Source organism: Ovis canadensis, chromosome 18 (assembly GCF_042477335.2).
Source record: "Ovis canadensis isolate MfBH-ARS-UI-01 breed Bighorn chromosome 18, ARS-UI_OviCan_v2, whole genome shotgun sequence".
Classification (NCBI taxonomy): domain Eukaryota; kingdom Metazoa; phylum Chordata; class Mammalia; order Artiodactyla; family Bovidae; genus Ovis; species Ovis canadensis.
In genome coordinates, this window is record NC_091262.1 from 41,160,995 (window position 1) to 41,175,505 (window position 14,511).

Consider the following 14,511-nt stretch of genomic DNA (forward strand, 5'->3'; position numbering starts at 1 on the left):
GAGGGAGCGGGGGCTTACACTGCTTCCTCCGGATGTGGGGTGAGGGAGGATGGGCAGCAGGGGGCTTGTGGGTGCTGACAGACTCTAGGATGTTCAGGGGAGCAGGCGGCCCCAGTGACTGCGACACTGGCTCTGTTTCCCTATGTGTTCTCCTAGCCTGCCAGGGGAACATACTGTCAACAGTATGAAATACATGTCACAGCACCATGTAAAATTAGAAGACACTGAAGCACTGCATTGTTCAAGCCAGGGGTTCTTCCAAGCCCATGGAAGAATGTGAAATCCAGTCTAATCCAGTGAGAGGCAACTCAATCCCCCTCCACTTCCCCCCTGCCCAAATCCCAACGCTCAGTCTTCTGGACCATCTTTCTTTTACTGTTGAATCGAAAACCTTCATCACAGGTCAAAGCTGACTGCAGTAAAGTTATGTGCATGTATGTGCGCTTGGTCACTCAGTCGTTTCCGACTCTTTGCGACCCCATGGACTGTAGCCCACCAGGTTCCTCTGTCCATAAGATTTCTCAGGCAAGAATACTGGAGTAGGTTGCTGTTTCCTCCCAGGGATAGAACTCAGATTTCCTGCATTGCAGGCAGATTCTTTACCGTCTGAGCCACCTGTCCTTCAGGCCTTGCTCAGTGCCTCCTTCCCTGGGGCCAACATAGAATTGGAGCCCCTGCCCTGAGGCTCTGCCCCTCCTGCTGCTGCCATGCTTTCATTAGCTCGCACCTTATCCAGATGACCCTGTTGGCAGTGTTGTTTTCTGATTTGCCATCACTGGTTCCTGAGCTCCAAGAGGTCTCGGCAGCATGCAGCAGGGCTAAGATGTGCTTGCTAGGGAAGGATGGCATGCACCTGGCTTTACTAAAACACCACAGTGGGTTTGCAGAGAACAAAGAATCATGACATACTTGCACCAGCAACTTCCTAGCTGATCATAATGGGGTTTTGTTTGCCTTTCAGCCAGTGTTCTAAAAATTAAACCTGTGACATGTTACAAATTGTTGTTGTTGTTGTTGTTAATGGCATAAAACATATAGAAAGTAAGAAATTTTCTAGAAAAGTCCCATGCAAAATCAGCTCATCTTACTGATGAGGAAACCAAGGCCCAGAGAGGTTAAGTGGCTTCTCTGTGGCCACACAACAGAACTAGGATTTGCACTGAGGCCTTCCCAGCTCCAGGCTCTTTTCTAGCATTCTAGGCTGCTCTAGAGCTGAAGGTCAAGCCTGCCAGCGAGGCCCACGGTTATACCATGTGATACCTACTGCTCAGGGTCACGTGCACCTTTTCCAGACACTTACTTGCATTCAAAAGAGGAAATGTGTCCCAAGACACAGAGGGGCTGATGTGGGGAAAAGTATGACTTTTCTTAGCAGCTGAAAATCTCTTGGGGAGGATATTTTGAAAGGGGCCAGGGAGGAGGGGCCTTGGTTCCAGGAGGTGGGGGTCACCTGAGCTGCCTTCTAGGGATGGGGGTTCTGATGAAGGGCTTGGTTTGTGGCTTGATCTGCTGTGTGCAGTGAAGCACAGGCCAAAGGGTAAGGTGAGGTCAGAGGTCACAGGGCTGCCTTTGCGTCCCCAGCCTTCCCCCTGAACTGCTCCAAAAATGGTGACATGAAAAGGGTTTTGGTGGGGTGCTCTGAGTTAAATGGAAGTTTCTTTCATGCAAGACTTATCAGAACCTTTAATATGGTGGTGTGCACTGTGAATCTCTAACAAGGGACTCCTTGGTCCCTCTGGTTTGGGGGCTCCTGTCTCCAGGCTGTTCTTGATGTTAGGCTTCACAGGGTCCTCTTGGGGGTCCTAAAGCAACATCTTGGTTGCCTACAGCCCCTCCCAACCCATCAGAGATTTTGACTCAACCTTGTGATGGCTTTCCTTCGTTCTCAGGCCAACTCAACAAAGCAACCAAATGTTTCCTCTCCGGCCCAGCCAAACTCCTCCTGGAATTGTACAGGGGTGCCTTCCTTGGAATGCCTTCCAAGAGTCTTTTGTTTGGCATCCCCTTTACACTGGGGTGGGGGTTGGCCTGCCAGGGTCATACCTCCCCCTGAGTATTTGCCCAAAGCAAGGGCGGCAGGCTGGTTGGACAACACAGCAGTCGTGGTGGGCTCTGGCCAGGTCTCAGCCCAGGGGTGCCCCTCAGCCCAGCCTGGACCCAACATCAGCCCTGGGGGCCTGTGAGTTATTGGGCAATGTTAGATCTGCTCGCCCCTCCCGTACTCCCCCTCCAACTTCCTCAAACACAGACCCTGAAGCCCAACCCACTCCCTTTGGCTCCTGTCACCCTGGCAGCTTCTTTCCGGGGCCCTTTCTCCGATAATGTGGGGAGGAAGAGAGGCAGGGGGAAGAGGGAGCAATATCCTTTGAGCAAGTGACTCTGAGTCCATTCCCTGCTCTCTCCCGCCCCCAGGGTTGGATGGCATCACCGACTCAATGGACATGAATTTGGGCAAACTCTGGGAAGCCTGGCATGCTGCAGTCCATGGTGTTGTCAAGTCAGACACTACTTAGCGACTGAATAACAACTCCCCCACCCTGGCCTCTCAGAGTGGAAGAAGCAGGCCTTGACCTTTCTGCCCCTGGGCTAAACGTGAGGGCTACCGAAGGTGTGAGCAATTCAAGTGAACCAGAAACTAGGACCTGAAGGCAAGTGGGTGACCCCACAGACCCCAGAGAGGGCCTGGACCCATTGTCCCTGGGAACACCTGTTGTCACATAGGTGAAGGGTGACTGGACTGTCCACAGGCTGGGGGCCCCTGTGGCACCTTCTCCCAAACTCAAGGGCTCTTTCCACATCACCCAGGCCCTTCTCCCATGGGTGGCTGCCTGGGGAACTCTGCTCAGGTTTGAACATGGAGTCTGGGGCCTGTTCCTGGGCATGGGGATCCCCAAAGCTCCATATTCACATAAAAGGGAGCTCCCCTGCCCAGTTCAGATGCTAGAGAATCAGGCACCACAGTGCCTGGGGAAAGACAGGGCCCAGATTTAGTCTCCCCTGGCTCAGCTCTGCTCTGAGAAACTTCCTCAGCCTCAAAGGGGACCACAGCCCCTGCTCCCTGGGGTAGTGGCAGGGAGCAAAGGAGTCGTGTAGTCTCCTGGCCCCTTGTATTCATAGTGTGCCCTGAGCATGGGGCTGTAGACTGTAAAGGCTGCCATGAGGGCCATGCCAGTGCAGCAATTTGAAGGAATCAATGGATGTCTGTTCCAGTTAATAATTGTTTAAAACCTTAAGGCTTGAATTTTGTATCTCTTTTAAAAATTTCATCTTTTAACAATTCATTTGTATTGCATCCTATGAAAGTATCAGTCTATAATGGGTTGAAGATGTAACAACAATTGGCTATTCACAACAGTCAGATTTCAGGTTTTGTCCCGCAGATGTTGGGGCAACCGTGGAAAGACAGGTCATGGTGGGAGTCTGTTACCTCTATGGCCTTCGTGACAGAGTAGGGAGCTGGGCCCCTCCTGCTTGGGGACAGGGATGGTTTGGATTTACATATGGAATTCTGCTGGAGGAGGAAATGGCAACCAATGGCAACCCACTCCAGTATTCTTGCCTGGAGAATCCCATGGACAGAGGAGCCTGGTGGGCTACAGTCCATAGGGTTGCAAAGAGTCTAACACAACTGAGCAACTGAAGACACACACACCTGGAATTCTGTAAGTGGATTCCAAATGCAGGCTATGTGGGTATGCATGACACCCAAGGTTCTAGCAATGCCCTCTGAGAAGCAGGGGAGGCAGAACCCCGTGGGGCCCTGAATCTGGTCATACTGCCAAAGGCCTGCCACCGCTGCTGCAAGAGGAGGGGCAGTGGGACTGCAGGAGGTGAGACTGGCGGCGGTGACCCCAGCCTGCATGCTGACCTCGAGAAGGAGGCTCAGACAATCCTGGGGGCGGCTTTACAGGAGTCTTTTCTCAGCCCGCTTTGTAATGTGCTTTGCCCTCACTCACAATTCATCCTCCATTCGCACAGCTGGTTAACCCCAGGTCAGGACACCCTGTGAGGCAGTGACAGTTTACCCTCACTGCCTCTGTGGCTTACTTTAAAGGTATTAGCACATTTTTTGGTTCCCTTTTGCCTGGAATGTTCTCTCAGCTCTTTGAATAGCTGAATCCTTCTGAAACCGAAGGCATGAGTATAAATGCCAGCTATTTAGACACTATCTGTAAATTGGATGGCCACCTACCCAACCCTATCTTTCTCTATCCTACCCCTGTTTACTTCCTACCACATTCTGTTATACTTCATCTCCTCCACTGAAATATCAGCTTCACAAAATCTAAGTCTTTGTCTATTCACAAGGCCTCACACAGTGTCTGGCATGGACTAAGCTTCAGTGAACATTTGAAAGAATTAATGAAATAAAATCCTATGTTGTGACATTCGGAGAAGGCAATGGCACCCCACTCCAGTACTCTTGCCTGGAAAATCCCATGGATGGGGAAGCCTGATGGGCTGCCGCCTATGGGGTCTCACAGAGTCAGACACGACTGAAGCGACTTAGCAGCAGCAGCAGTAGCAGTTGTGACATTAAAAAGCAAAGTATCAGCACATTTTTTAAAAAATCATTAAAACATGCCTCTGATTTCAATATCAGAGACACAGCTAATACAACAGATAAGCACAGACCCACAGTCCTGCTGTTATAGGTGTTTCAAATTTCCATATATGGGTCGTATTTTTTTATTATCTTTAAAAAGAGGGAAGGAGGGGGCGGGAGAGCACACTACAGATACAGCTAACCACCTCCACACTAAAGAAATATGTGTATTTATGTGGAATTTTCCTGTGTTCTAGAATTTCAATAAAGAGTGCGCTTTCAGGGTTTGCTTTTTTATTCAGTGCATCCATGCTGAGATAACTGGCTTGGTTATTCAAGTGCTGTAGAGTATTCCATTGTGTGAATAAACAGAAGCTGATCCTTACCCTCCTAAAGGGACTGCTTGATTCTTTTTGATTTTCTGCAGCACGCAACGCTGACACAAGCATTGTGTAGCTTCTCTTGAGTACATGGACTACAGTTTTTCAAGGTTGACTCTAAGATATAATCACTGGGCCAGACTATTATTTAGTTGTGTTTAAGACCTTGGCTGTGGACTCTAAATGTCCTCTGCATCTTTTAGCTAAATAAAATGTAGACAGAGACGAAAGTACAGACAAGGAGTCGCACACAGACATATTTTCTATCTCCCTTGTGAACACTCGAGGCTTTTTCTGGAAGACAGACTGTTCTGCCAGGCAGCTGAGGATGGAGCTCCAGGGGCCCCAAAGTCCACTGAGTTTGGTTTATCGCCCAGGACTGCGTGCCGGCCATCCCTGTCTGTCTAAGACCGTAGGAAGAGCCTTAGAGGTGAGAAGAGCTGGCCAGACAAGGACTAAAGGCCAAATTTGCCTTTGGCAATGGAAGGTTCGGATGAGAGGACCCCAGGGAGGTTGTGCGTGCTATACCTTGTGTTAGTCTTTTTCCCTTTGGGACACCTGGTGTGTTTCAGTGAACACCAGGCAGAAGAATGTGGATTTGGGTTACGAAATAGGGACCTGGCCTTGAGCTAGTGATGTCAAAGGAGGGCCAAGCATGTAAAAAAATAGAATGGGCACAGCCCACTATCTGCCTGTGTGATTTGGGGGGTGTTTCCTAGCACCGCTTTAAAGAGTGGCTTCCTTAAAGCCAGAGCTATTGTCGTTCATTCTTCTATCAGCAAGAGCACTTCTCAGTTCCAGGGCTGAGGGCTGTAAATAGGGCAAACAATGACATTAAGACTTTTTACCTTATGCAGCTTTTCTATGAGTTTGGCACCATCTGCTCAGAAATGAGAAGTGGGGCTGAGACCTTTGTTCTTGGAATTGTCACCGATGGCATGTCGCCTACAGCGAAGGTTGTGAGTGTGTCTATATTAGTGAGGTGTTTTTCAATCTTGAACAAAAGATGAGCACTTCCCCCTCCTCCCCTCTTGCCCAATTCCCTGAGTCCAGACCCCATCTGGCACCATTTGGGACTTCCCCTGCTCCCATTCCCTCTCCAGTGTCAGGCACAGGTCAAGAGGAAATATCATGTTCAAGAACAACAAAAGCCTGTTCCTTTTCAGAGTTTATCAGTGAGAACAGAGTGGACGCTTGGTTTGGGAAGAAGGGATCACGTGGTCCCAGGCTGCACATGGGTCTCATTCCTGCCAAATGCTGTGGTGGGTTTTTGGATGTTGATTTTGCACAAGACATGGGTGCGTACTGTCCCCGCCAAGAACACTGACTCATACACGCATAAAAGCAGAGAGATGCCCCCACAGAGCCCCCAAAGGATGGATCTTTTCTATTTCTGAGACAGGTGAATTTCAACTCTTTATTTAGAAGAGAAAGCCTTTCATTTGTTCCATCTGAATCTTCAGGCTCATGGGATGTGAGAAACTGGTCCATACCTGCCCACCCAGTTTGCAGCTGGGAGCCTGAAGCCTGGGGAGCCCCAAGATGACCCCTCTGCTTCCAGCCCAGGGGAAAGGCCTTTCCTGGCCCAAGTCCCAGGCCCTGGAGTCCGCCTGCATGTGGGTGCTGGCGAGGGCTTGTGGGAGAGGGGTGTCCTCGCCGCCCACACAGGGCAGGCCCCTGTTTGTGCACTGTGGCACCTCTGCTGCCTCCCCTACTCCCTTCCCTCAGTGGGCATCCCCAGGGAAGACAGAGATTCCCCCTCCCTGAGCCTCTGGGTTGAGATGTCCAGAGGCCCCCAGAGTGGCCCAGGCTGGGTTCCTGGCTGGATCTCACCACCCTCTGAATGGTAAGGGTTAAGTGCTGGCCTGTCCAGGTCCCCTGAGTTCAGAGAATCATTTAAGACCCTAGGTGCTCAGACCCCCAAGTCCAGTCACCTGGGAAAAGCACAGGTAGGGTTCAAGTCAGCACACCTCTTTGCAAGGCGCTGTACAGGGCCCAGGGGCAGGGGCATTACAACCTCTTTCCATCAGTCTGCTTTGAGTCCCAGGAGCCCCCTGGCCCTCCCGGGACCCTCTGAGGCATCTCTGATCTTCACTGAGGGTTCCCCAAAGTCCTCACAGTTATCCTGCAGACATGTGATGAGGAACAAAGGTGAACTTTGAGGCAAGACCCCGAGAGCTAAGGGGGTGACATTACAGTGGAGGTATGGAATGTGAGACTCACACTATGTGCACGGCTCACACCCCTAGTAGCCTTCTCGAGAGCTGTGGGGGATATGTGCATGGTGGGGGCAGCTGGGAGGGGTGGGCGTTAGATATACTGGCATGAAGGGTGAGGAGCAGTCCTGACACAGGAGCTCTAGTCTCGGACGCCCACCTCCACCACCCAGGCACTCTGAAAGAGGGCAGCGGGAGACCAGCATCCCCTCCCCGCAGGCCCTCTGCCTGCCCACTCACCTTCTGTGACCCTGACGTGGAGCTCTTGAGTGAACCCCTCTTGAAGGAGCTGCTCATCTTCCTCACGGAGCCCATGAGCCTGCTTTTTGTGTCCTGGGGTGGGTGGAGACACAGTCCCTGTGGGGGCCTCCGAAGGGCTGGTCGAAGGGGTCCAGAGCCTGATCAGCCCAGGAAGAGCAGGTGCAGGTTCCAGCTGCCCTCTTTCCAGACTCCCGCCTTGGGGCTCCGGGGTGCTTCTATAACATCTGTAATCAGGCTTAATCCCTCCATCCCCTCAAGGTTTAGAGGGGGCAGATTTAGCAAATGGCGATTGAAATTAAATCCACTTTGAGAAAGTGGTGGCTGCAAAGGGTGGTCACACGGGAGGGATTTGAGCCTGCGGAGCGGAAAGGCGCAGATGGGGGCAGACAGCCCACAGCTACAGGGTGGGCCACCCCCACCAAGGGCGGCACCCAGATTCCCCAGTCTGGAAGGAAGACCAGCACCAAGGCCTGGCCCCTTGGGTCACAGCTCCTTCCCCCGCCTAAGGCACACTCTCTCTCCACTGTTAACCTGCTGTAGTGGCCTGTTACAGACATCCTTGTTGATGGTCTGTCCAGTCTGGGTTGGGGCTCACAGTGTTCTGTGAGTCCCTCTCTGTCATGGCTATTTCAGGGGTGCCGGTCTGGCCCCACACAAAAGGGCTCAGTTTCTTAAGGGAGGTGTGGCTGTAGGTTCTGGCCCAGGGCTCCAGGTGGGCATGTGGTGGGTGTCCCCCATGGGGTGCTCTGTGTCAGCATCGTTACCCACCTGGCTCTCGCCTCTGTGGGCACAGGTGTCATCACTCCCTGCAGACGTGGACAGTCTGTCCTCTTGAACCCAGAGACTGAGCCTCAGAGGACAGTGACGTATTCCCAAGGTCATAGGTGAATTTTTTAAGGACAGACAGGCTTTAGCTCAATAAATAAATGGTAGCTGCTGGAGTCTGCATAGCACTCTAAGCTGGACTCTCTGCTTTGGCATTTCCTTTTCCTATTAACCTCAACATGTGTGTCTTAGTCACTCAGTTATGTCCCATTCTTTGCTACCCCATGGACTATAGCCTGCCGGGCTTCTCTGTCCATTGGATTCTCCAGGCAAAACTACTGAAACAGGTAGCTATTCCCTTCTCCAGGGGATCTTCCTGACCCATGGATCAAACCCATGTCTCCTGCATTACGGGCGGATTCTTTACCATCTGAGCCACCAGGGAAGCCCTAACCTTGTTAACTTTTAGTCAACTGTGAGCTGCTGCAATTACTGCTGAAATCTGAGATTCACTCATCCTGACCCTTCTCTGGATTCCCCTTGAGAAGGAATCCTGGAGCAGGACCACCTCAAATACCAGAGGATAGAAGGGAGATAAGGAGGGGGGCTGCAGGAAAAAAAGGGGATGGGTAGAGAGAATGAGGAACAGGCTAGTGTGTTGAGTCAGACTCCTGGGGGGTCACACACTCCTTCTTGCCCCAGGAGGTTGCTTGACCTCGGAGACAGGACCTCTTCCTCTTAGGGGGCTTAGGAGCTTGGAGAGGCCCAACTCTGCCATCTCTTCAACACACTCCCCACTCTCTCAGTGTGGACAAAGCTCCCAGGAAAGGGATGGTCTAAGCCGTACAGGAATGTGGGAGAAGGCTCCAGGCCAAGGGAGCAGTCGGGAAGAGGGGGTGGAGGGGGAAGGGAGTGTATGTGGGGGGATGTCTGGAAAGAGGAAGAGCCAGGAAGCACAGGTTGCTGGAAGTGGGGTCAATGTGCAGTGGGGATCATGGAGGCCCTGCAAGCCGTCCTAAGGAGCCATAGAGTTCGCTGAGCCATGTGGCCTGATTTGCAGTTGAAAAGGACCCCTGTGGTCCCTGGGAGGGCTAGCTGGATGGGCCAGGGCAGAAGGGGAGCCCAGTCATTGAGAAGGCAGGAGCAGGGTGGTGAGTGGTGGTCTGACCCTGAAGATACAGTGACAGCAGAGCTGAGGGGCTGTGTGAAGGACCAGGCCTGGGGATGACAGGGCGGGGAAGGGGTAGAGAAAAGTCAGTGCGCAGCAGGCTCAGGACCACAGCTATTGGAAGGATGGAGTTGCCCTGGGTGACACAGAGAAGCCTGTGGGCGAAATGGTTTTGGAGAGACAATCCAGGACTTGGTGTTGCTAAGCCCTAGCCCTTTTTTTCCCCTTCAGCTGTGCCTTGCATCATGTGGGATCTTAGTTCTCTGACCACGGATAAAATCCAGACCCCCTGCATTGGAAGCACAGAGTCTTAACCACTGGACCTACCAGGGAAGTCCCCCAGTAGCATTTTCAGTTCTAATTCTCCCTAGTCTTGCAGAAGCATTGGGTGCCACATCCCTGTATTGCCCAAGAGTTCCGCCTCGTGCATGTGTGCTAAGTCGCTCAGTCATGTCCAACTCTTTTCAACCCTATGGACTGCAGCCCACCAGACTCCTCTGTCCATGGGATTCTCCAGGCGAGAATACTGGAGTAGATTGCCATTTATTTCTCCAGGGGATCTTCCCAACCCAAGGATCGAACCCACATCCCTTATGTCTCCAGCATTGGCAGGTGGGTTCTTTGCCACTAGCACCAAGTAGGAAGCCCCAGTGAGAAAAAAAATCCCCATCAAATTGCTAAAGAAATAACAAAACACCCATCAATAAACCTAGCAACAAGTCTGTAAGTTCAACGTGAGGAAACGATAGAATTTTACTGAAGAACGTGAAAGGAGATCTTGATGAAATGTATATTCTCATTCATTGCTGCAGTACTTTTTGGAAGTCAAACTAGCTATACTATTCAAATAAATAAATAAAATACATTTAATATATTATTTTAAAAGTACACTTACTTGTTGACTAGTAACTCCTCTATGGGCTCTATCTCACAGAAATTGAAGCTCTATGTAATGTAAAGATATATATATATATATATATACACACATATATATATATATCTGTTTTTTGCAGCTTCATTCTGACTCTTAGCTAAGAATAATCAGTTTCCATTCAAGGGAGGGGCAAGGGTATGATTCTGGTAACACCAGCATCTGTGTATCTTTTCTACATGTATATGTATGGGCTTCCCTGGTGGCTCAGACAGTAAAGAATCTGCCTGCAATGCAGGAGACCCTTGTTCAATCCCTGTGTCGGGAGGGCTTGGCAACCCGCTCCAGTATTCTTGCCTGGAGAACTCCATGGACAGAGGAGCCTGGAGGGCTATAGTCCATGGGGTTGCAAAGAGTCAGACACAACTGAGCAAATGACACTTTCTTATATATATATATATATATACACATATGTATACATAGTATATATATATATATATATATATATCTGTATGCATATTAAATACACATATATGTGTATATAAGGGGCTTCCCTGGTGGCTCAGAGGTTAAAGCATCTGCCTGCAATGCAGGAGACCTGGGTTCAATCCCTGAGTCGGGAAGATCCCTTGGGGAAGGAAATGGCAACCCACCCCGGTATTCTTGCCTGGAGAATCCCATGGAGCGAGGAGCCTGGTGGGCTACAGTCCACGGGGTCGCAAAGAGTTGGGCATGACTGAGCTACTTCACTTTCACTTTCATGTGTATATAAATGTATATATATATATATATTTAAAGATGTTAACTACAGCATTTTTGGTAGTAGCAAAAAAGCTGGAAACAAAATCAGTGTCATTCAAAGGAGAAATAAGTAAATCATGGTACAATATGCATACCATCATTAAAATAACCTTTGTATGGGCTTTTCTGGTTGTTGTTATGGCAACTGTCAACTGCCTTGGGCTGGTGGGTGTGTCCTTTAGCGAATGTGTCACAGTGAGCCTATAATGAGGTTCAAGATCTACTGCAGGTTGCCGTCTTGGACCTAGTTGGTTCCAACCAGCTTTTATTTTCATTTTGGGGGGTTTTTTTGCAGCTTCATTCTGACTCTTAGCTAAGAGTAATTAGTTTCAATTCAAGGGAGGGGCTGGGGTATGATTCTGGTAACACCAGCGTCTGTGTATCTTTCCTATAAAGTAAATCTTGCAAAGAGAAGCCCTTTAGCCTCTGACTTGGGTGGATGAGCTTGACCCCTAAGCTTCCCTGAGCCATGGGAGGAGAGGTCTGGAGTATTTCACATCCCCTGTGTCCTGGGTCCAGAATGGATCTTGTACCCTGGACTGTGCCTGGGGTTCCCACATCCATGGGGCTCATGGTTTCAACCTCTCCAGACAGCAACTTCACTGAAACCATGCAACCCAAACTGGTCTCTTAACTGAGATCACACACCTGGCCTCAAGACATAATGGAACTCAGGTCCTTGATGTCTCTGCAGAATTCAATGAGAGACACAGTGGTAGGTAAGAAGTGCATTTATTTAGAGAGAAACACACTCCACAGAAAGAGTGTGGGCTATCTCTGAAGAGGAGAACAGCCCTTGGGTACTGGGTTGTCAGTTTTTATAGGAGTGGTTAATTTCACAGGCTAATGAATGGGAGGACTATTCCAGCTATTTGGAGGAAGGGGTGGGGATTTCCAGAAATTGGTCCACTGCCCATTTTTTTACCTTAATTGTTGGCCTTGGGAATGTCACAGCATCTGTGCATGTATCATTTAGCTAATGTGTTACAGTGAGCATATACTGAGGCTTAAGGTCTAGTAGAGTTGACCCATTTGCCATCTTTGACCTTGTTCTTGTTCAGTCTCTTAGGACACGTCCAACTCTTTGCGACCCCATGGACTATAGCACACCAGATTTCCCTATCCTTCACTCTCTCCTGGAGTTTGCTCAAACTCATATCCACTGAGTTGGTGATGTTTGTTTCTAATCAGTTTATGTTGTGTCCTTGGGCTATGTCACTGTTTTAAAGGTTGTACCCTGTCCCCCTTCCCTCCTGTTTTACTATTAGGAGAGGGACGGGAAGTCACTTGAGGGGTGAAGGAGACAACCTGGAGATGCAGTTGCTTCTTAGGCTGACTTGCAACTGCTGCTGATTTCATATTTTCCCAAAGGATCTCAGATGCCCCCCAATACTGACATTCCCAGGGTCATTGGGGGCAAATCAGCCTGTGTGCTTCCAACTGAAGGCAGCTAGGTTTCAGCTTCCCCAGCCCTGCTGAATCAAGGTCAGCAGTCAACCCAGCTGTTTCCCTGCTTCCCAAATGTCCCGGGCATTTCTCAAGGGCTGTCCAACATTCTGCTGAGCTCTTTGTCATTTAGGGATAATGCCTTTGTCATCCATTTACTGTCATTTTAGCTGAGTTTGGGGAGGGAACAGAGGTTAATGCAACTTTCAATTCAGCATGTTTAACCAGAGGTCCATATTAGATTAAAAAAGATTAGGGAGGTGGGGAATTGGAAAAGAGAAAGTCGGAAGGAAACACTTAGAGGATACCTAAGTTTTTTATAATAATAAATGCTGAAGAGACGCCACTAATGTAAACATGTGTGTCTGTGTGTATGGGTAAGAAATGATAATACTCATTATCTCAGATTCTTGAGATTTCAGGTGCTATTTATTTTCTTTTTTAAAGATTTTTGGAGGGGAAAAAAATTTACATAGGCAAAGAAATTTGTTTGGTACAGAAAGCCAATGACTGCTTCTATGAATACTCAAAATCCACTTCTTGGCCATCTACCTTCAAGGCACATTTGTCCACATGGACACAAAGGTCTGAGTAAGATTCTCAGAGCAGTTCTCTCAGGGTTACTTGAAATGCTGCCTTCTGGGTTTGAAGTCTTAAAACTTCCTGCTGAATGAAACATAAGTCCCAACTTTTAGGTTTTGAATATTTTTTAAGTCAGCAGTGTGTTCCTTGGCTTGTCAGGACTCAGAAAGTCTTCGCTGGCTTGGGGCCAATGAAGGAAAATGTCTCCTCATGGCAGCGCCCAAAGGATGGTCAAGGCTGTGAGTTTAGCAAGACAGTTCTTTCCAGGTGGGAGCAGCCTGAGAATGGCCGGGAAACCTGCTGCTAACACAGAGCCTGGTAGAGCCCGTGTCCTTACATGTGCCCGGAGATACCTGTGCTTTCCGAGATCTCCAGACCCCAAAGAGTGGAGAGAATTAAATTCCCTCTAAGCCCAAATGTTATTAATCCTGCCCCATTCACCAGGCTTAAGCATCCTGCATTGGGGTGCATCCTAAATCAGGATTAAAGGCAAGAGTGCAGGGCCAGGCAAAGCTGAGACCCTAAACAGAAGCCCAGATGATCACCTGTATTGAGAGTGCAGCCCAGGACAGTGGGGTGACTTTTGTCCTCCCTGTGGCCCATCTGGCCATCCTCCTGCCCATGTGTCACAGGAAAGACAGGTGATCCTGCCCTCTGCCAAAGCCTGGCTGCTTCTTGACAGGAGACCTGCCAGCTGTGAGCCTTTGGGAATGTTTATTTCCCACAGCAGGAAAAGCCCCCGCAGTTCCCAGTCCCTTGTAAATGGCAGAATGCTCCACCATGTAGGGCCTGAGTTCTGGCTGCTGCGATGGGGTTTTTAGTGTGACGAGTGGGGACCACAATCACCCATAAACACAGCCTCCTTCACTCTGCTGTTTTCAACATCTATTTGTTGGGCATCTGAAATCTGCAAAGGATTGAGCACATTTGCCATTTGCTGGTAATGAGTAGAAAGCAGAGGGGAAGAACAAGGTGAATTTAAAAGTGTCCCCAAAGCCAATGACAGTATAGTGTGGACAGGGCTGACGTTTATGAACAAGATAGGAAAGGACCAGTCAAGGGGTCTGGAGGGACCCCTGGGAGCAGCAGAGGTGAAGCTGCAGACAGAACTCTGTGTTGGGGTCCTTGTCCTCTGTTGGGCCCATGGGGTTACTGTGATGTATCTTTCTGTTGGGAAGGGGATGCTGCCCAAGGGGCCATTGGTGCAGAACTAACAGATGAGGCCCCTGGATGGCCTCAGTTACAGGCCAGGGGAGGGGGGCGGGGTGGGGCAGGGTAGGGGTGTCCCAACGTGTCAAAAGATCATCCAGGAACTAGAAAAATCTGCTATGGCCGAATTTAGGGTTGTGGGAAAAGGCTGAGCAGCCTGGAGAGACATCCAGAGTTCAAGGTCTGTATGAATTCCTTAACTGACAAATTCAAAGATGATCATTGGACTTATTTCTGGGAGGTGGAGTTGCTGGTAGAACTTTCTC